The 22,318-nt window shown below is 39.5% G+C and overlaps 1 protein-coding gene across 5 annotated transcripts in view; it reads right to left on the bottom strand.

Moving 5' to 3' along the window:
* The window catches only part of RAB3IP (RAB3A interacting protein), a 318,282-nt gene that overhangs the window by 285,319 nt on the left and 10,645 nt on the right, over positions 1 to 22,318 (bottom strand). The gene's annotated exons all lie outside the window — the stretch shown is intronic.

Genomic DNA, 22,318 nt, shown 5'->3' on the forward strand with positions numbered 1-22,318 from the left:
ATAGCAACTAGAAACAGAACTTTCCAAGATAAAAGCTTAATATCTATGGAATGCATGGGTTCAAACGGAACCCCCTGAAGAACATTAAGAACCAAATTTAGACTCCATGGTGGAGCTACAGGTTTAAACACAGGCTTGATTCTAACTAAAGCCTGACAAGAAGCCTGAACGTCTGGGACATTAGCCAGACGCTTGTGCAAAAGGATAGACAAAGCAGATATCGGTCCCTTTAAGGAACTAGCTGACAATCCTTTCTCCAATCCTTCTTGAAGAAAGGACAAAATCCTAGGAATCCTGATCTTACTCCATGAGTAGCCTTTGGATTTGCACCAAAAAAGATAATTTACGCCATATCTTATGATAGATTTTCCTGGTGACAGGCTTTCGAGCCTGAATCAAGGTATCTATGACCGATTCAGAGAAACCCCGCTTTGATAAAATCAAGCGTTCAATCTCCAAGCAGTCAGTTGCAGAGAAATTAGATTTGGATGCTTGAATGGACCTTGAATTAGAAGGTCCCGTCGCAGTGGCAGAGTCCATGGTGGTAGAGATGACATGTCCACCAGGTCTGCATACCAAGTCCTGCGTGGCCACGCAGGTGCTATCAAAATCACTGAAGCTCTCTCCTGTTTGATTCTTGCAATCAAACGGGGAAGGAGAGGAAATGGTGGAAACACATAAGCCAGGTTGAACGACCAGGGTACTGCTAGAGCATCTATCAGTACTGCCTGAGGATCCCTGGACCTGGATCCATAACAAGGAAGTTCGGCGGTCTTACGAGACGCCATCAGATCCAATTCTGGTGTGCCCCATAGCTGAACCAGTTGAGCAAACACCTCCGGATGTAGCTCCCAATCCCCCGGATGAAAAGTCTGATGACTTAGAAAATCTGCCTCCCAGTTCTCTACCCCTGGGATATAGATCGCTTATAGATGGCAAGAGTGAGTCTCTGCCCATCGATTATCCTGGAAACTTCTATCATCGCCAAGGAACTCCTTGTTCCCCCTGATGATTGATATAAGCTACAGTCATGATGTTGTCCGACTGAAACCTGATGAATCCGGCCGAAGCCAGCTGAGGCCACGCCTGAAGAGCATTGAATATCGCTCTTAATTCCAGAATATTTATCGGTAGGAGGGCCTCCTCCTGAGTCCACAAACCCTGTGCTTTCAGGGAATTCCAGACTGCACCCCAGCCCAGTAGGCTGGCGTCCGTCGTCACTATAACCGACGCTGGCCTGCGGAAACACATTCCTATGGACAGGTGATCCTGTGACAACCACCAAAGAAGAGAGTCTCTGGTCTCTTGATCCAGATTTATCTGAGGAGATAAGTGTGCATAATCCCCATTCCACTGTTTGAGCATGCATAGTTGCAGAGGTCTGAAATGCAAGCGAGCGAACGGAACTATGTCCATTGCCGCTACCATAAGTCCGATTACCTCCATACACTGAGCCACTGATGGCCGAGGAATGGAATGAAGAGCTTGGCAGGTGGTTAAAATCTTTGATTTCCAGACCTCCGTCAGAAAAATTCTCATGTCCACCGAGTCTATCAGAGCTCCCAGGAATGGGACTCTTGTGAGAGGAATAAGAGAACTCTTTTTCACGTTCACCTTCCACCCATGAGATCTTAGAAAGGCCAACACTAAGTCCGTGTGAGACTTGGCTAGTTGGAAAGTCGACGCTTGAATTAGGATGTCGTCTAGATAAGGCGCCACTGCTATGCCTTAGGACCGCCAGAAGGGACCCTAGCACCTTTGTGAAGATTCTTGGCGCCGTGGCCAACTCTAAGGGAAGAGCCACAAACTGGTAATGCCTGTCCAGAAAGGCAAACCTGAGGAACTGGTGATGATCTTTGTGGATAGGAATGTGTAGATACGCATCCTTTAAATCCACGGTCATATATTGACCCTCCTGGATCATTGGTAAAATAGTCTGAATGGTCTCATCTTGAAGGATGGAACTCTTAGGAATTGGTTTAGGATCTTGAGATCTAGAATTGGTCTGAAGGTTCTCTCTTTTTAGGGAACCACAATCAGATTGGAGTAGAAACCTTGTCCCTGTTCTGCTTTCGGAACTGGACAGATCACTCCCATGGTAAAAAGGTCTTCTACACAGCGTAAGAACGCCTCTCTTTTTGTCTGGTTTACAGACAATTGAGAAAGATGAAATCTCCCCCTTGGAGGAGAATCTTTGAAATCTAGGAGATACCCCTGGGTTACAATTTCTACGGCCCAGGATTCCTGAACATCTCTTGCCTAGGCCTGAGCAAAGAGAGAGAGTCTGCCCCCTACTAGATCCGGTCCTGGATCGGGGGCTACCCCCTCATGCTATCTTAGTGGCAGCAGCAGGCTTTTTGGCCTGTTTACCCTTGTTCCAAGCCTGGTTAGGTCTCCAGGTTGGCTTGGATTGAGCAAAGTTCCCCTCTTGCTTTGCAGCAGGGGAAGAGGAAGCGGGACCACACTTGAAGTTTCGAAAGGAACAAAAATTATTTTGTTTGGTCCTTGTCTTATTTGACTTATCTTGAGGGAGGGCATGGCCTTTTCCCCCAGTGATGTCTGAAATTATCTCTTTCAGTGCAGGCCCGAATAGGGTCTTACCATTGAAAGGGATGGTCAAAAGTTTAGATTTTGAGGACACATCAGCCGACCAGGACTTAAGCCATAACGCTCTACGCGCTAAAATGGCAAAACCTGAATTCTTTGCCGCTAACTTAGCGAGATGAAAAGCGGCGTCTGTAATAAAGGAATTGGCTAACTTAAGAGCCTTAATTCTGTCCAGAATATCATCTAGTGGGGTCTCCACCTGAAGAGCCTCTTCTAGAGCCTCAAACCAAAAGGCAGCTGAAGTGGTTACAGGAACAATGCACGCTATGGGTTGAAGAAAACCTTGATGAACAAAAATTTTCTTGAGGAGACCCTCTAATTTTTTATCCATAGGATCAATGAAAGCACAACTGTCTTCAATAGGTATAGTTGTACATTTTAACAAAGTGACTCAGTTCACAAGGAGTGTGAGCTGAATGCAAAAAAACATAATTTATGCTTACCTGATAAATTTATTTCTCTTGTGGTGTATCCAGTCCACGGATCATCCATTACTTGTGGGATATTCTCCTTCCCAAAAGGAAGTTGCAAGAGGATCACCCACAGCAGAGCTGCTATATAGCTCCTCCCCTAACTGCCATATCCAGTCATTCGACCGAAACAAGCCAAGAAAGGAGAAACCATAGGTTGCAGTGGTGACTGTAGTTTAAATTAAAATTTAGACCTGCCTTAAAAAGACAGGGCGGGCCGTGGACTGGATACACCACAAGAGAAATAAATTTATCAGGTAAGCATAAATTATGTTTTCTCTTGTAAGGTGTATCCAGTCCACGGATCATCCATTACTTGTGGGATACCAATACCAAAGCTAAAGTACACGGATGAAGGGAGGGACAAGGCAGGCTTAAATGGAAGGAACCACTGCCTGTAGAACCTCTCTCACAAAAATAGCCTCCGAAGAAGCAAAAGTATCAAATTTATAAAATTTTGAAAAGGTATGAAGCGAAGACCAAGTCACCGCCTTGCAAATCTGTTCAACAGAAGCCTCATTTTTAAAGGCCCAGGTGGAAGCCACAGCTCTAGTAGAATGAGCTGTAATCCTTTCAGGGGGCTGCTGTCCAGCAGTCTCATAGGCTAAGCGTATTACGCTCTGAAGCCAAATAGAAAGAGAGGTTGCCGAAGCTTTTTGACTCTCCTCTGTCCAGAGTAAACAACAAACAGTGTAGATGTTTGGCGAAAATCTTTAGTAGCACTTTAAAGCACGGACCACGTCCAGATTATGTAAAAGACGTTCCTTCTTTGAAGAAGGATTAGGACACAATGATGGAACAACAATCTCTTGATTGATATTCTTGTTAGAAACTACCTTAGGTAAAAATCCAGGTTTTGTACGCAGAACTACTTTATCTGAATGGAAAATCAGATAAGGAGAATCACATTGTATAGCAGATAACTCAGAGACTCTCCAAGCCGAGGAAATAGCCATCAAAAACAGAACTTTCCAAGATAAAAGTTTGATATCAATGGAATGAAGGGGTTCAAACGGAACCCCTTGAAGAACTTTAAGAACCAAGTTTAAGCTCCATGGGGGAGCAACAGGTTTAAACACAGGCTTAATTCTAACCAAAGCCTGACAAAAAGCTTGAACGTCTGGAACTTCCGCCAGACGCTTGTGCAAAAGAAAAGACAGAGCAGAAATCTGTCCCTTTAAAGAACTAGCTGATAATCCTTTTTCCAAACCCTCTTGGAGAAAGGACAATATCCTAGGAATCCTAACCTTACTCCATGAGTAATTCTTGGATTCACACCAATAAAGGTATTTACGCCATATCTTATGGTAGATTTTCCTGGTGACAGGCTTTCGTGCCTGTATAAGGGTATCAATGACTGACTCGGAGAAGCCACGCTTTGATAAAATCAAGTGTTCAATCTCCATGCAGTCAGTCTCAGAGAAATTAGATTCGGATGATTGAAAGGACCTTGTAGTAGAAGGTCTTGTCTCAGAGGCAGGGTCCATGGTGGAAAGGATGACATGTCCACTAGGTCTGCATACCAGGTCCTGCGTGGCCACGCAGGCGCTATCAAGATCACCGATGCTCTCTCCTGTTTGATTTTGGGAATCAGTCGAGGGAGCAGAGGAAACGGTGGAAACACATAATCCAGGTTGAAGAACCAAGGCGCTGCTAGAGCATCTATCAGTGCCGCTTCTGGGTCCCTGGACCTGGATCCGTAATAAGGAAGCTTGGCGTTCTGGCAAGACGCCATGAGATCCAGTTCTGGTTTGCCCCAACAATGAACCAATTGAGCAAACACCTCTGGATGGAGTTCCCACTCCCCCGGATGAAAAGTCTGACGACTTAGAAAATCCGCCTCCCAGTTCTCTACACCTGGGATATGGATTGCTGATAGGTGGCAAGAGAGAGTCTCTGCCCAGCGAATTATCTTGGAGACTTCTGACATCGCTAGGGAACTCCTGGTTCCCCCTTGATGGTTGATGTAAGCCACAGCCGTGATGTTGTCCAACTGAAATCTGATGAACCTCAGGGTTGCTAACTGAGGCCAAGCTAGAAGAGCATTGAATATTGCTCTTAACTCCAGAATATTTATTGGGAGGAGTTTCTCCTCCTGAGTCCACGATCCCTGAGCCTTCAGGGAATTCCAGACTGCACCCCAATCTAGAAGGCTGGCATCTGTTAAATTGTCCAATCTGGCCTGCGAAAGGTCATACCTTTGGACAGATGGACCCGAGATAGCCACCAGAGAATCTCTGGTCTCTTGATCCAGATTTAGCAGAGGGGACAAATCTGTGTAATCCCCATTCCACTGACTGAGCATGCATAGTTGCAGCGGTCTGAGATGTAGGCGCGCAAATGGCACTGTCGATCGCCGCTACCATCAAGCCGATTACTTCCATACACTGAGCCACCGAAGGGCGAGGAATAGAATTAAGAACACGGCAAGATTTTAGAAGCTTTGATAACCTGGATTCTGTCAGGTAAATCTTCATTTTTACAGAATCTATCAGAGTCCCTAGGAAGGAGACTCTTGTGAGTGGGGATAGAGAACTCTTTTCCTCGTTCACCTTCCACCCATGTGACCTGAGAAATGCCAGAACTATGTCCGTATGTGACTTGGCAATCTGAAAGCTTGACGCCTGTATCAGGATGTCGTCCAGATAAGGGGCCACTGATATACCTCGCGGTCTTAGGACCGCCAGAAGCGATCCCAGAAACTTTGTAAAGATTCTTGGAGCTGTAGCTAACCCGAAGGGAAGAGCCACAAATTGGTAATGCCTGTCCAGAAAGGCAAACCTTAGGAACCGATGATGATCTTTGTGAATTGGTATGTGAAGGTAAGCATCCTTCAAATCCACTGTGGTCATGTACTGACCCTCCTGGATCATAGGTAGGATGGTCCGAATAGTTTCCATTTTGAACGATGGAACTCTGAGGAATTTGTTTAAGATCTTTAGATCCAAAATGGGTCTGAAAGTTCCCTCTTTTTTGGGAACCACAAACCGATTTGAATAAAAACCCTGTCCCTGTTCCGACTGCGGAACTGGACAGATCACTCCCAGAAATAAGAGGTCTTGCACACCTCTTTCTTTATCTGGTTTACAGATAATCTCGAAAGGTGAAATCTCCCTTGAGGAGGGGAAGCTTTGAAGTCCAGAAGATATCCCTGAGATATGATCTCCAACGCCCAGGGATCCTGAACATCTCTTCCCCACGCCTGGGCGAAGAGAGAAAGTCTGCCCCCTACTAGATCCATTACAGGATAGGGGGCCATTCCTTCATGCTGTCTTAGAGGCAGCAGCAGGCTTTCTGGCCTGCTTGCCTTTGTTCCAGGACTGGTTAGGTTTCCAGCCCGGCTTGGATTGAGCAAAAGTTCCCTCTTGTCTTGTAGCAGAGGAAGTTGATGCTGCACCTGCCTTGAAGTTTCGAAAGGCACGAAAATTAGACTGTTAGGCCTTTGATTTGGCCCTGTCTTGAGGAAGGGTATGACCCTTACCTCCAGTAATGTCAGCAATAATTTCCTTCAAACCAGGCCCGAATAGGGTCTGCCCCTTGAAGGGAATGTTAAGTAATTTAGACTTTGAAGTCACGTCAGCTGACCAAGATTTAAGCCATATCGCTCTACGCGCCTGGATGGCGAATCCAGAATTCTTAGCCGTTAGTTTAGTCAAATGAACAATGGCATCAGAAACAAAAGAATTAGCTAGCTTAAGTGTTCTAAGCTTGTCAAGTATTTCAGTCAATGGAGTAGCTGTCTGAAAGGCCTCTTCCAGAGACTCAAACCAGAACGCCGCAGCAGCAGTGACAGGCGCAATGCATGCAAGGGGCTGCAGGATAAAACCTTGTTGAATAAACATTTTCTTAAGGTAACCTAATTTTTTATCCATTGGATCTGAAAAAGCACAACTGTCCTCGACAGGGATAGTGGTACGCTTTGCTAAAGTAGAAACTGCTCCCTCCACCTTAGGGACCGTCTGCCATAAGTCCCCTGTGGTGGCATCTATTGGAAACATTTTTCTAAAAATAGGAGGGGGGAAAACGGCACACCGGGTCTATCCCACTCCTTATTAATAATTTCTGTAAACCTTTTAGGTATTGGAAAAACATCAGTACACACCGGCACTGCATAGTATTTATCCAGTCTACACAATTTCTCTGGCACTGCAATTGTGTCACAGTCATTCAGAGCAGCTAATACCTCCCCAAGTAATACACGGAGGTTCTCAAGCTTAAATTTAAAAGTAGAAATATCTGAATCAGGTTTCCCCGAATCAGAAATGTCACCCACAGACTGAAGCTCTCCTTCCTCAGCTTCTGCATATTGTGACGCAGTATCAGACATGGGCCTTAAAGCATCTGCGCGCTCTGTATTACGTCTAACCCCAGAGCTATTGCGCTTTCCTCTAAATTCAGGCAGTCTGGCTAATACCGCTGACAGGGTATTATCCATGATTGCCGCCATGTCCTGCAAAGTAATCGCTATGGGCGTCTTTGATGTACTTGGCGCCATTTTAGCGTGAGTCCCTTGAGCGGGAGTCAAAGGGTCCGACACGTGGGGAGAGTTAGTCGGCATAACTTCCCCCTTGTCAGAATCCTCTGGTGATAATTCTTTTAAAGATAACAGCTGATCTTTATTGTTTAAAGTGAAATCAATACATTTAGTACACATTCTCCTATGGGGTTTCACCATGGCTTTTAAACATAATGAACAAGGAGTTTCCTCTATGTTAGACATGTTTATACAGACTAGCAATGAGACTAACAAGCTTGGAAAACACTTTAAAACAAGTTAACAAGCAATATAAAAAAACGTTACTGTGCCTTTAAGAGAAACAAATTTTGCCAAAATTTGAAATAACAGTGAAAAAAAAGGCAGTTAAACTAACGAAATTTTTACAGTGTATGTAACAAGTTAGCAGAGCATTGCAAATGGATGATTAACCCCTTAATACAAAAAACGGATTAACAAAACGAAAAATACGTTTTTAAACAGTCATAATAACTGCCACAGCTCCACTGTGGCTTTACCTTACTCAATACACAACTTTTGAAGCCTTTTGAGCCCTTCAGAGATGTCCTATAGCATGCAGGGGACTGCTGAGGGAAGCTGAATGTCTCTGTCTGTAATTTTAACTGCGCAAAAAAGCGCTAAAATAGACCCCTCCCACTCATATTACAACAGTGAAAAGCCTCAGTAAACTGTTTCTAGGCAAAAATCAAGCCAGCCATGTGGAAAAAAACTAGGCCCCAATAAGTTTTATCACCAAAGCATATATAAAAACGATTAAACATGCCAGCAAACGTTTTATATTGCACATTAATCAGAGTATATACCTCTGATAGCAAGCCTGATGCTAGTCGCTATTAAATCACTGTATTTAGGCTTAACTTACATTAATTCGGTATCAGCAGCATTTTCTAGCAATTCCATCCCTAGAAAAACTTAAAACTTCTTATTGCAGGATACCCTGCACGCCATTCTCCCTCTGAAGTTACCTCACTCCTCAGACATACGTGAGAACAGCAGTGGATCTTAGTTACTTCTGCTAAGATCATAGAAAAACGCAGGCAGATTCTTCTTCTAAATGCTGCCTGAGATAAAATAGTACAACTCCGGTACCATTTAAAAACAATAAACTTTTGATTGAAGAAAAAAATAACTATATTACACCACTTTCCTCTTACTACCTCCAGCTATGTTGAGAGTTGCAAGAGAATGACTGGGTATGGCAGTTAGGGGAGGAGCTATATAGCAGCTCTGCTGTGGGTGATCCTCTTGCAACTTCCTGTTGGGAAGGAGAATATCCCACAAGTAATGGATGATCCGTGGACTGGATACACCTTACAAGAGAAAATATGCTTCTATGCACTGTTTGAATGAGACGTCCTTGTATTCGTGCAACAGCACAGTACTTAGATACTATTAAAATGTAACCTTTATTTTGTACTTATAAAATGACAGCAAAATTCCACTTGTATTTGCTGCCTGCGCTTGTACTTGAAAACACATCTCCATGATGTTATGTTATGACTCTAATGAATAGGTGGTATGTAGGGTAAGACCCCGAGTAAAATAAAAACTTCAACACTGCTGTAGCAAAATTCTAATGGCCTTGATAGTGGCTTGACTGAATAAATCCTTATGTTAAAGTAATATATGATTCTCAGTAAAATGGGTCTGACCCTTATATTGCATATATCTGTGTTAATCAAATAATGACAGGCTTGCCAACTGTCAATTTCTAGCTCCTAAAAGGGTCTCTTGCTTGTATGCAAGATTATTATTCATATAAAATCAGCCTTGCGGTGTCTCTAGTTGATTATTCTGAAGTTAATAGCCAGAATATCCTCAGTAATACTGAAAATGGCTGAATATTTATACTAACCATTGTTAAAATGTGATACCTAAGAGTTAATCTAATAAGGTTGAAAATGACAGCTTAAGTTGTGTATTTATAGCCTTCAAGTTGATTAAACTCACACAATGTGTGTGGCTGCTTTCAGGTTACTGGTGTCATGTAGACAGTGTGTTAAGACAATCTTTATTATTTACAACAACGTGGAATGATTATTACAATTCCTTTTTCAAGTGAAAATGTTAGCAACCTATGTCCTAGGTATATATCTTTAGCTAATAGGTATCCGTATAAGTATCTGATATAGTTGTACGCTTAGCTAGAGTAGAAATAGCTCCCTCCACCTTAGGGACCGTCTGCCATGAGTCCCTCATGGTGTCAGATATGGGAAACATTTTCTTAAAAACAGTAGGGGGAGCGAACGGAATACCTGGTCTATCCCACTCCTTAGTAACAATGTCTGAAATCCTCTTAGGGACCGGAAAAACATCAGTGTAAACAGGAACCTCTAGATATTTGTCCATTTTACACAATTTCTCTGGAACTACAAAAAAGGGTCACAATCATCTAGAGTCGCTAAAACCTCCCTGAGCAATAAACGGAGGTGTTCTAGCTTAAATTTAAATGCCGTCATATCTGAATCTGTCTGAGGGAGTAACCTTCCTGAATCAGAAATCTCTCCCTCAGACAGCAAATCCCTCATCCCTACCTCAGAACATTGTGAGGGAGTATCGGATACGGCAACTAAAGTGTCAGAAGGCTCAGCATTTGTTCTTAACCCAGAGCTACTGTGCTTCCCCTGCAACCCTGGCAGTTTAGATAAAACCTCTGTAAGGGTAGTATTCATAACTGAGGTCATATCTTGCAAGGTGAAAGAATTAGACGCACTAGAAGTACTTGGCGTCGCTTGAGCGGGCGTTACTGGTTGTGACACTTGGGGAGAACTAGATGGCAAAACCCGATTTCCTTCTGTCTGAGAATCATCCAATGCCAAACTCTTATAAGTCAAAATATGCTGTTTGCAATTTATAGACATATCAGTACAAGTGGGACACATTCTAAGAGGGGGTTCCACAATGGCTTCTAAACAAATTTAACAATGAGTTTCCTCAATGTCAGACATGTTGAACAGGCTAGTAATGAGACAAGCAAGCTTGGAAAAACACTTTATTTAATGAAAAAAACACAATTTTCAAAAACGGTACTGTGCCTTTAAGAGAAAAAAAGACATACACAAACTGCAAAAATGCTTAAAATTGCCTCAAATTTTCTAAAATGTTTACAGTACACCCACTAAGTTATAGTAAGATTGCACCACAAATATCTAAGCAATATATCCTCAAATGAAAAAAACGGAATGACAAATGTCTAAAACCGGTAAAAAAAAAAAAAACCTGTCAGCACCTTGCCACAGCTCTGCTGTGGCCCTACCTGCCCTTAGGGAACGATTCTGTGGGAATAAAGCTTTGATGGGGCCCCAGAAGAGTACCAGGACCTCTGGAGACGTTGCTTGCTGCTTGCCTGCATCAACTAAGTGCGCAACTGAGGCGCGAAAATAGGCCCCGCCCCTCTCACTCGATGTTGCTGGGGCCTACACAAAAACCTTTTTTTGAAAGCCATGTGGGTTATAAAACCCCTTCAATAAGCCAAGTGTACCCTCAAGCATATGTCCCATAATAATTAAGACCATACTCCCAGAAGACACATACGTTTGCCCAATATATTAAACACAAACTGAGTGTCCATAAGATTAGCCCTGTATGTAAGCTAGAAATGCCCCTTATATAACTAGGATTACTGCTTACCCTTCCCCTAATGGGGAAACTGTCAGCCTTTCTGAGTTAACACAGTCTGCAGAAAAAATGACTGAAGATACCTCAATGCTGTATAGCAAGAAACCGTTCCTCACACTGATGTTTTCCTGTACTCCTCAGCTTCTGTGGGAACAGCAGTGGACCTTAGTTAAAAACGCTAAGATCATCATCCTCCAGGCAGAAATCTTCATCTATGTCCTTCCTGCCTGAGAGTAAATAGTACAACACCGGTACCATTTAAAAATAACAAACACTTGATTGAAGATAAAATAAAGCTTAGAGCCAGCAAAGAGAATGACTGGGGGGTGGAGTTAAGGGGGGAGCTATATAGACAGCTCTGCTGTGGTGCTCTCTTTGCTACTTCCTGTTAGGAAGGACAATATCCCACAAGTAAGGATGAAACCGTGGACTCGGTACATCTTGCAAAATAAATATGTGGTTGTAAACCCTCTTACTTGTAAACATGTGTGTCAAACAAATCTATGTCATAAAATGATCTATGTATCTTTAAATATGTTGCACCTATCAATAAATATCAAGTTCAAAATTATTAGATATTTCCATACGATTAAAAAGACCTCTTACTTGTTAACATATGTATCAAGTGAGTCTATGTATTTTTACAACACAAGTGAAATGTAAATTTTGATGAATTAAAGTGCCCCTGTTTTTAATCAAATTTTTAAAAACCGGGCACTTTAGCATCAAAATTTACATTCACTTTAAAATGTAGGAGCAAGGAAGAATATTTAGGAGACAAACAATGGTATTTGTTTACAGATATATGGAAAATAATCTAAAAAGTTAGGAGCCAGGGGTAAAATTCTATGAGCTAGTGGCTACCTGGCTCCTGGGTTTGTCGAGCCGTGATGCAGACAGTTTTTAAAGTGTGCTGTTGTGCAATTTTGCAGTGCATTTTGAAAACACACATGTGTGTGTTTTGTTTCCAACAATTGCAAAATCTTGTCCCTAGGATGTTCAGTAGAAGTAATGACAACACATAGCAAATAAATATTTTAATACTGCTAAAACATTCTTGCTCACCTATATTGTGAAATACAACTGTACACAGAAGCTCAGTTTAAAAAAAAATTCCACATCTTAAATTTCCACCTCCCTGGGCACTATTTCATAAAGGTGCAAATATAAATGATGTAATTCCATCTTAGTAGTGCACTACTGCTTGCATATAACTATGTGTTTAAACCCTTAAAAAGGTAAAGGTTACAATCAGCTCCAAAGCAGTAATGCACTACTGGGAACTAGCTGTACACATTTGGTGAGCCAATAACAAGAGGGATGTGCGTAGCCACCATCAACAGCTAGCTCCCAGTAATGCACTGCTGCTCGAGTGTACCTAGGTATGCTTTATAGCCAAGAGAACAAAGTAAATTTGATGATAGATGTAAATTGAAGTCTATTAAAACTTCATGCTCTATCTAAACCATGAAAGGTTCATTTTGACACTGAGAAGATTGGAGATCAAAAGAAAAGAAGGAGGACAAAAGAACAAACTCTAGTGCTTTTTACTGCTTGATAATGACTACTTGATGTATCAATGCTAAAGGTGATCAGAGCTACTATAAACCTCACGGGACAGGTATCAAAATTATTGGTTGATGGCAAAGTACAGGCTTGTTGGGAAAAAAAATGTTGCTGCCATCCTTGCAGATATGTAGATTGCGATCAGTATTTACAGATGAGAACACCAAGACAAAAACCATAATTATTTTTTTTTTTAAGGCACCAACATAGGCCTAGTTTCCACTGAAGTCTGGAAACTGGGTTAGCATAAAATTTTTCCATAGACTTTAATGGAGATAAAATGAATTTATCACCACTTTCCACAATGTACCACTTCAATGGAGACTAGGCTATAGTCTTGACTTTTCAGGATTCGCCAATAGCAAAACTGCATCGGCACTAAACATTACTTTGTTAATGTTTTGGAGTTTTTATGACTAGTCACCATACAAGCTTTCCAAAAGATGCCAGACTTGTTATGACGCTCATAAATTGACATAAATTTAAACATCAGAAACGTTTGCTCAGGAAACAGTACTATGAAGCCAAACTAATTCTAATTCAAGAGCTACCCAATACACAGCATGAACCAGGATGAAAACAGGAGTCAAATAGTTACGAGATAGAAGACAAATCCTGTCAATTACCTGTGTCATTCCTACAAGATCTTAAAAGGGACAGTCTACTTGAAAATTTTTATTGTTTAAAAAGATAGATAATCCCTTTATTAACCATTCCCCAGTTTTGCATAACTAACACAGTTATATTAAAAGGGCCATAATACCCAAATGTTTAAACACTTGAAAGTGATGCAGTATAGCTGTAAAAAGCTGACTAGAAAATATCACCTGAACATCTCTATATAAAAAAGAAAGATATTTTACCTCAAAAGTTCCTCAGTAGCCACATCCCATTGTAAAGGATTTCTAAGCAGCATATTAGTATGTCTGTCCCGGGACAGCTGAAGGGATGAGCCTTGTGCACTCATGTTATTTCCCTATTCAGGTTAAAGGAAGCTTACTATGAAATCTCATGAGAGTTAAGTCAAATCTCATGAGATCACAGTAAAAGAGTTCATGACCTCAGCACTGCTGATGCTGATTGGCTGCAGTTTTTTTTTTTTTTTTTTACCTGCAGCACAGCTGCAGCCGAGTATAACTTTTTACACAGAACTTACTCTGCTGAGCTGAGGAAGCTGTGAGGTAAAATATCTTCCTTTTTTACATAGAGATGCTCAGGTGATATTTTCCTGTCAGCTTTTTACAGTTATACTGCATCAGTTTCAAGTGATTTAGCATATGAGTATGATGTCCCTTTAGTATATGTTTTACCTCCGTGATTACTTTGTATCTAAGCCTCTGCAGATCGCCCCCTTATTTCGGTGTTTTACAAACTAGTATTTCAGCCAATTAGTGCTGCCTCATGCAGAACTCCACAGGAGTGAGCATGTTATCGATATGGCACACAAACTAGCACTGTCTAGCTGTGAACAGCTAATAAAATCCACTGAGATAAGAGGCGGCCTTCAAGGGCTTAGAAATCAGCATATGAGCCTACCTAGGTTTAGCCTTCAACAAAGAATGCCAAGATAAAGCAAATTTGATGATAAAAGTAAAATAGAAAGTTGTTTTAAACTGCATACCCCTATCTGAATCATGAACATTTAATTTTGACTTTACTGCCCCTTTAACTATTTACATCTTCCAAGAGAAGAACTAAATGTCGCATAGCTCATAATTATGTTCACACAGGAATTTATTTTATCTGCATTTTGTTGAGCCTTGCTAAACAAAATATCCAGTTTGTAAAATGCACAAAAGGTGGAGCTTCAACCTACGGCAAAATATTTATTAAAACTGGTATTTAGATCAATTGTGTCATGAAAAACAAGCAATAACTACACTTTATTATATAAAACAGTTAACTGAACTTTAATGGAAAATTGCGACAATAAAACATCAATATAATTCAATTAGATGAGAACGTGATTAATAATGCTAAACTCTCGTATTGCAGTCTATTGTTAATTATACCACCTCTCCCCCAGTGCAAATCTAAGAGGTAAGAATAGAATTACAAAGCACAGGAGAAAAAATACTAAAGAAGCTCATACAAGTTTTATGTCCTTTCAGTACTGGGTTTCAAGAAACTGAAATATAATAATATGGTGGACAAAACAGCCACAAAGCACAAATTATGCCAGACGTAAGAATGGAGATAGAACATAGGCAAAGCAAAGCTCTCACAACTCATACCCATGAGACTGATCTCTAATTTGATACATTACGCTAGCAAAATGGTCAATAAAAGCTCTCTGAATAAGCTACATTTGAAATTACGAAACATTAGGGGGAAAGCATAACAATGGCAATAACAAACTGAACATGAGCAATACAAATTACAAGAAGTTGTATACATTTCTGGTATGTTTGACATAATACTCATCTGCTAAATCACTTGAAACTGATGCAATATAACTGTAAAAAGCCGACTAGAAAATATCACCTGAGCATCTCTATGTAAAAAAGGAAGATATTTTACCTCACAATTTCCTCAGCTCACCAGAGTAAGTTCTGTGTAAAAAGTTATACTCAGCTGTTGCCCAGCTGCAGGTAAAAAAAAGAAATAATGAAGAAATGAACAGCATGAACTATGAGATTTCATAGTAAACTTCCTTAAACTGAATAGAGAAAGATGAGTGTGCACGATAGCTCACTCCCTTAGCTGTCCCGGGACAGACATACTGATTTGCTGCTTAAAATCCTTTTCAATGGGGTTTGAATAATTAGGACATTGAGGTAAAATAACTCTTTTTTACATAAAGATGTTTAGGTGATATTTTCTAGTCAGTTTTTTACAGCTATGCTGCAGCACTTTCAAGTGTTTCAAACATTTGGGTATCATGGCCCTTTAAGCTTTATTTAAAGGGATACTGAACCCAAAATTTTTCTTTTGTGATTCAGATAGAGCATGACATTTTAAGCAACTTTCTAATTTACTCCCATTATCAAATGTTCTTCATTCTCTTGGTATTTATGTATTTGAAATGCAAGAATGTAAGTTTAGATGCCGGCCCATTTGTGGTGAACAACCTGGGTTGTTCTTGCTGATTGGTGGATAAATTCATCCACCAATAAAAAAAGTGCTGTCCATAGTTCTGAACCAGCTTAGATGCATTCTTTTTTCAAATAAAGATAGCAAGAGAATGAAGAAAAATTGATAATAGGAGTAAATTAGAAAGTTGTTTAAAATTGCATGCTCTATCTGAATCACAAAAGAAAAAAAATTGGGTTCAGTGTCCCTTTAAGACAAGGCATCATTAAAACTCAACATGGAACAAAAGCAGTAAACCAAAACGTTTGTTTGTTTTGTTTTTTTTTAAATGAAAAAAAAAATACCCGATATGTAACAAAAAAAATAGGATATAATCACACTTCTCTAAATATCACATACATGTACAGGTATATGTAGACAATCTCAAATTTTGTTCTTAAAGGGACAGTATAGACTCATTTTCATATAACTGCATGTAATAGACACTACTATAAAGAATACGATGCACAGATACCGATATAAAAATCCAGTATAAAACTGTTTAAAAACTTACTTAGAAGCTCTCAGTTTAGCTCTGTTGAGAAGGCAGCTGTAAAGCCCACTGCAAGTGGGAAATAAGACACTCCCCCTCCCCCTTATTTTGCATATGAAAAGACCCTTTATACAAACAGGATAAAGCTGGAGAAGGTAGCTGACGGTATTCTCATAAAACTTTGGGGCTTAGTTAGGAGTCTGAAAATCAGAGCAATATTATTTAAAAATAAGCAAAACTATACATTTAAAAAAAAAAAAAAAAAAAACTTTATGGGCTATATAAATAGATCATCTACAAAACATTTATGCAAAGAAAATGTGTATAATGTCCCTTTAAGAAATTATCTAGGAGTGTAATGTGTAAATGCTGTACTTTAACGATACATATGAAATGCATGGTTTAGATCAGGGGTCGCCAACCTTTCGGACCTCAGGGACCACTAAACTCACAATTTTGAATCCCGTGGACCACTAACATTTAAAAAAAAAAAAAAAAAAAAAAAAAAAAAACAGGTACAGACCTCTATAATGTGTGTGTGTGTGTATATATATATATATATATATATATATATATATATATATATATATATATATATATATATATATATATATATATATATATATATATATATATATATATATATATATATATATATATATATATATATATATATATATTATATATATACACACACACAACACATAGAAACACCCAGCACTCACCAGCTAGCTCACAGCCAAGATAAAATCACAACTGGAAAGGTTAGTCACCGCATCTGGCCAAATGGGAAAGCTCAGGCACCACGTCAAGGTCCTTTCCTTTGCCTGAGTCCCTAACACAGGCACGCCATCATGCAAGCTCACAAAGCTAAACAAACTGAGAACAAAGAAGGGGTGCACAGGTGGCTGTAATCACCCATAGAAAATACAAAACATGGAAGGGAACTGCACTCCAAGACCGGATCAGGTACACATCCTGTTACTCAGTAACATCCAGCCCTGGGTGCTAAACAGCACTCCAAAAAAGCTGTGATGTCACCAGAGCCACAGGCAGTTAACCCCAGTCCGGAATGGGTGCAAGAAACAAGGGAGATTACAAATAAAAAGTAATACAACACATAGAAACACCCAGCACTCACCAGCTAGCTCACAGCTAAGATAAAATCACAACTGGAAAGGTTAGTCACCGCATCTTTCCAGTTGTGATTTTATCTTAGCTGTGAGCTAACTGCCTGTGGCTCTGGTGACATCACAGCTTTTTTGGAGTGCTGTTTAGCACCCAGGGCTGGATGTTACTGAGTAACAGGATGTGTACCTGATCCGGTCTTGGAGTGCAGTTCCCTTCCATGAGATAGAGATATATATATATATATATATATATATATATATATATATATATATATATATATATATATATATATATATATATATATATATATATATATATATATATATATATATATATATATATATATATATATATATATATATATATATATATATATATACACACACACACACATACTGTACATAACTAGTATAACCATAGTTAAGTTTACATTATGTATATATATTTACACATTTTTTATAATTATTTTTTGGAATTAACTAACCGAATGGCAGAACTGAGAGAATACTTCCAAATGACAGATGAAGGGTGAGTGCCAACTTTTGAGCTGGAAACAGAGAGGCAGAAAGTGGGGGGAAAAAATATGATTAAAAGGACTACAAGACTTCCAAGTTACTTCCCCAGTTAGGAATTATTCAAAACTACTTATGATCATGGACAGACATCGAAGTCATAAATTAAGTTTATATTAGAAAGCTCTCAATATGGTTGTGAGCTAACCACAACTGATGTTACTGGCAATTACTATAATACTGGTGCGATATGGCTGATCTGCTGGATGGCAATTACTGGAATTCAGGTGGAATGGCTTTGTGCGCGGGAAAATTATTAGAATGAAAAATAATTAATATTTTTAAAAAAAAGAAGATAAATATTAGCCCTTTGAGTGCTAAGCACTTTCCCACCTGGGTGCTAAGCTAATGGGGTTTTTTTTATGTTTTTACGTAAAACTTTTTTTTTTTTTTTTACAGATCCCCAAGACTTATACCGTTGGAAAGGTTAGGCCTGAGATACAGGCTTCTAAGAAGCATGCCCTCTTTCCCTATACTTTACATTGTCCATTTTAAATAAAGTTGCGCGGTGACGTCACCACGTCATTGCGCGGTGACGTCACCATGCAAAACGTGAAGCCCCAGCGATGCCCGTCTCCATACAGGCCCGATCGCCGGGGTAGAAGCAGGTGGAAGCCTCCAGATCTCCCTCAAGGTGGGAGAGTGCTAGCGACGGCTCTGAGCCGTCGTTGGCACTCAAGAGGTTAATTATTTTTCATTCTAATAATTTTCCCGCGCACAAAGCCATTTCACCTGAATTCCAGTAATTGCCATCCAGCAGATCAGCCATATCCCACCAGTATATTAATTGCCAGTAACATCAGTCGTGGTTAGCTCACATCCATATTGAGAGATTTCTGATATAAACTTAATTTATGACTCCAATGTCTGTCCATGATCATAAGTAGTTTTGAATAATTCCTAAGTGGGGAGGTAACTTGGAAGTCTTGTGGTCCTTTTAAACATAATTCTTTTTCCCCCCACTTTCTGCCTCCAGTTAAAAAGTTGGCAATCACCCTTCATCTGTCATTTGGAAGTATTCTCTCAGTTCTGTCATTCAGTTAGTTAATTCAAAAAAAAAAAAAAAAAAATATTAAAAATGTGTAAATATATACACAATGTAAACTCTCACACACACACACTAGAGGTTTGTACCTTTAAAAAGAAAAATCATGTTAGTGGTCCACGGAATTCAAAATTGTGAGTTTAGTGGTCCCTGAGGTCCGAAAGGTTGGCGACCCTGGTTTAGATCACCAACTTTTACAATCTATCTAAAGTAGAGGTATCAAACTCGTATCTGGGGGCCATGGCTAAATCTAAACCCTAGATTAATGGGCTGGATGTTGAAAAACAAATATTGAGCACTGAGTCTTCATGTTCTACTATAGTACTAGCCCAAATACTGTACCTCACTATATATCCCTGTTTTAAAAGGAATGCCCTTTTGTTGTCACTACAGCTGCTACTTACATAATCATTTAGCTTCTCATATATATTAATATTTGAGATGGCATTTGAAAAGCCTAGATGACTTATCTAGACTAGTGGAAAAACACCTGTCTATATAGATTGTCATGATAAATTATTTGTAGGTAACAGAATATAAGGTTACAATTGTTCTAGCTATCTTCTTAAAAACAAAGTGCTATTATAATACTGCTTCTCTAGAGATCATTTAAGTCTATCTGCATCTCACTGAGAACTACTAGAATCTCAGCTAATTCCTTAATAGCAAACTATGGACGTGCCACTTAACTCCCAACACCAGTAATGAAAAAAAATACATTTAAAAAGGGACAGTCTACTCATAAGTAACTCCACAGGCGTGAGCACAATGTTATCTATATGGCACACATGAACTAATGCCCTCAAGCTTTCAAATAAGAATACCAAGACAACAAAGCAAATTTGATGTTAAAAGTAAATTGGAAAATGGTCTAAAATTGTATGCCCTATCTGAATCATGAAAGTTTATTTTTGACTAGACTGTCACTTTAACCCCTTAACGACCAAGGACGTGTCAGGCACGTCCTACAAAAAAATACAGTTAAGGACCAAGGACATGCCTGACACGTCCTTTGGTGTTTCAAGCGCTGGAAGCAATGGTAATCGCTTCCAGATACTTTCAGGGTATTGCAGTGATGCCTCGATATTGAGGCATCATTGTAATACCCTTTTTTACCCACCGATGCAGAGGGCCACTCTGTGGCCCTCTCTGCATCGACTATCAATGGTCCCGATCGTTGGTGGGTGGGAGCAGCAGAAGGTAGGCGGCCGGTCGATGTTTAGATCCGGTTCCGGTCAGATAGAAATGTGCATGATGCGGCGGGGAGCTACCTAATTATCCCCTTAACTGCTGGGCATAATACAAGTATGGTGCGCAGCAGCATTTAGAGGCCTTCTAATTACCAAAAAGCAACGCCAAAGCCATATGTGTCTGCTATTTCTAAACAAAGGGGATCCGAGAGAAGCATTTACAACCATTTGTGCCATAATTACACAAGCTGTTTGTAAATAATTTCAGTAAGAAACCTAAAGTTAGTGAAAAAGTTACATTCTTTGATTTGATCACATTTGGCGGTGAAATGGTGGCATGAAATATACCAAAATAGGCCTAGATCAATACTTTGGGTTGTCTACTAAAAAAAAAATATATACACATGTGAAGGGTTATTCAAGGATTCCTGACAGATATCAGTGTTACAATGTAACTATCACTAATTTTGAAGAAAAAAAAAAATGGTTTGGGAAATAGCGAAGTGCTACTTATACTTATTGCCCTATAACTTGCAAAAGAAGCAAAGAACATGTAAACATTGGGTATTTCTAAACTCAGAACAATATTTAGAAACTATTTAGCATATGTTTTTATTAAAGGTTGTAGATGTGTAACAGATTTTGGGGGTCAAAGTGAGAAAGTGTGTGTTTTTTCCATTTTTTCATTATTTTATACAAATGTTTACAGTAAATTATAAGATATAATAAAAATAATGGTATCTTTAGAAAGTACATTAAATGGCAAAAAAAAACGGTATATAATTTGTGAAGATTCAGTAAATAAGTAAGTAAGAGAAAACTTACAGCTAAACACAAACACCGCAAAAATGTAAAAATAGCCCTGGTCCATAAGGGTAAGAAAATTGAAAAATGGTCTGGTCCCTAAGGGGTTAATGAAGACACGAACTGATTACACACCGAATTTAAAGTGAAGGTCAATTTTCATGTAAAAAGTGCCCGGTTTTTAAAAAAACCTATTAAAAACAAGGGCACTTTCATTCATGAAAATTGACATTTCAGCCGTTTTTTTAAAATATACTTACCTTTTCTTCTTGAAGCCGCTCCAGTGCTTCACCAGCCCGTCGCAAGCCTCTTAATACGTCAACAATGACGATTCCGGCATCCTCCAATCACGGCTTCCCCCCCCCCCCCGTGGTAATCATTGCCTGAGGCAAGCCAGTTTCGACATTGCTGGGTAAGTAAACCAGGAAGAAGCAGACGGGGCATCGTTTCAGAAGAAAAAGGTAAGTATTTTTAAAATACGGTGCTATGTAAATTTTCATGAATGAAAGTGCCCCTGATTTTAATAGTTTTCTTAAAAAACGGGCACTTTCACATGAAAATTGACCTTCACTTTAAGTTTCCTATTTTAAGTGAATAAAAACAATGCTCAGTTCTGAGTCTGTGAAGTAGGTAAAATCAGATCTCATTATGTTATCACTTTGTGTACACACACTTGCTCCTTACCTTACATATGTCTGTAAACCAAAGCCCAATACTTAGAGAGTACAACAGAAAATTAACATTTTATTATTATGTATCTCTCCTACATCCCACTGGGAGAGTAATTTCTTCTGTTGGCTGTGTTTACATAGCTTGTCAATAGTCTATACTTAAAAGGGACAGCCTACTCCAGAATTTTCATTTTTTTTAAAGAGATAATCCCTTTATTACCATCCTCCAGGTTTGCATAACCGACAATGTTATATAAAGGGACAGTATACACCAATTTTCATATAACTGCATGTTAAAAACAACTATACGGAATAATATGCACAGATATTAATCTAAAAATCCAGTATAAAACCTTTAAAAAAAAAAAAAAAAAAAAAAAAAAACTTACTTAGAAGCTCCCAGTTTAGCACTATAAATGAAGTTAGCTTTGAACACCCAGTAAAAGGGGCTAGAAAGCAAATCAAACAGACACAAGCCCCCTCCGCTGCATATGAAAAGACCATTTACACAAACAGGAGCAAGCTGGAGTAGGTAGACAACAGTCTACTTCTAAAACTTTGGG

This window comes from Bombina bombina, chromosome 6 (assembly GCF_027579735.1).
Source record: "Bombina bombina isolate aBomBom1 chromosome 6, aBomBom1.pri, whole genome shotgun sequence".
NCBI classification, from domain to species: domain Eukaryota; kingdom Metazoa; phylum Chordata; class Amphibia; order Anura; family Bombinatoridae; genus Bombina; species Bombina bombina.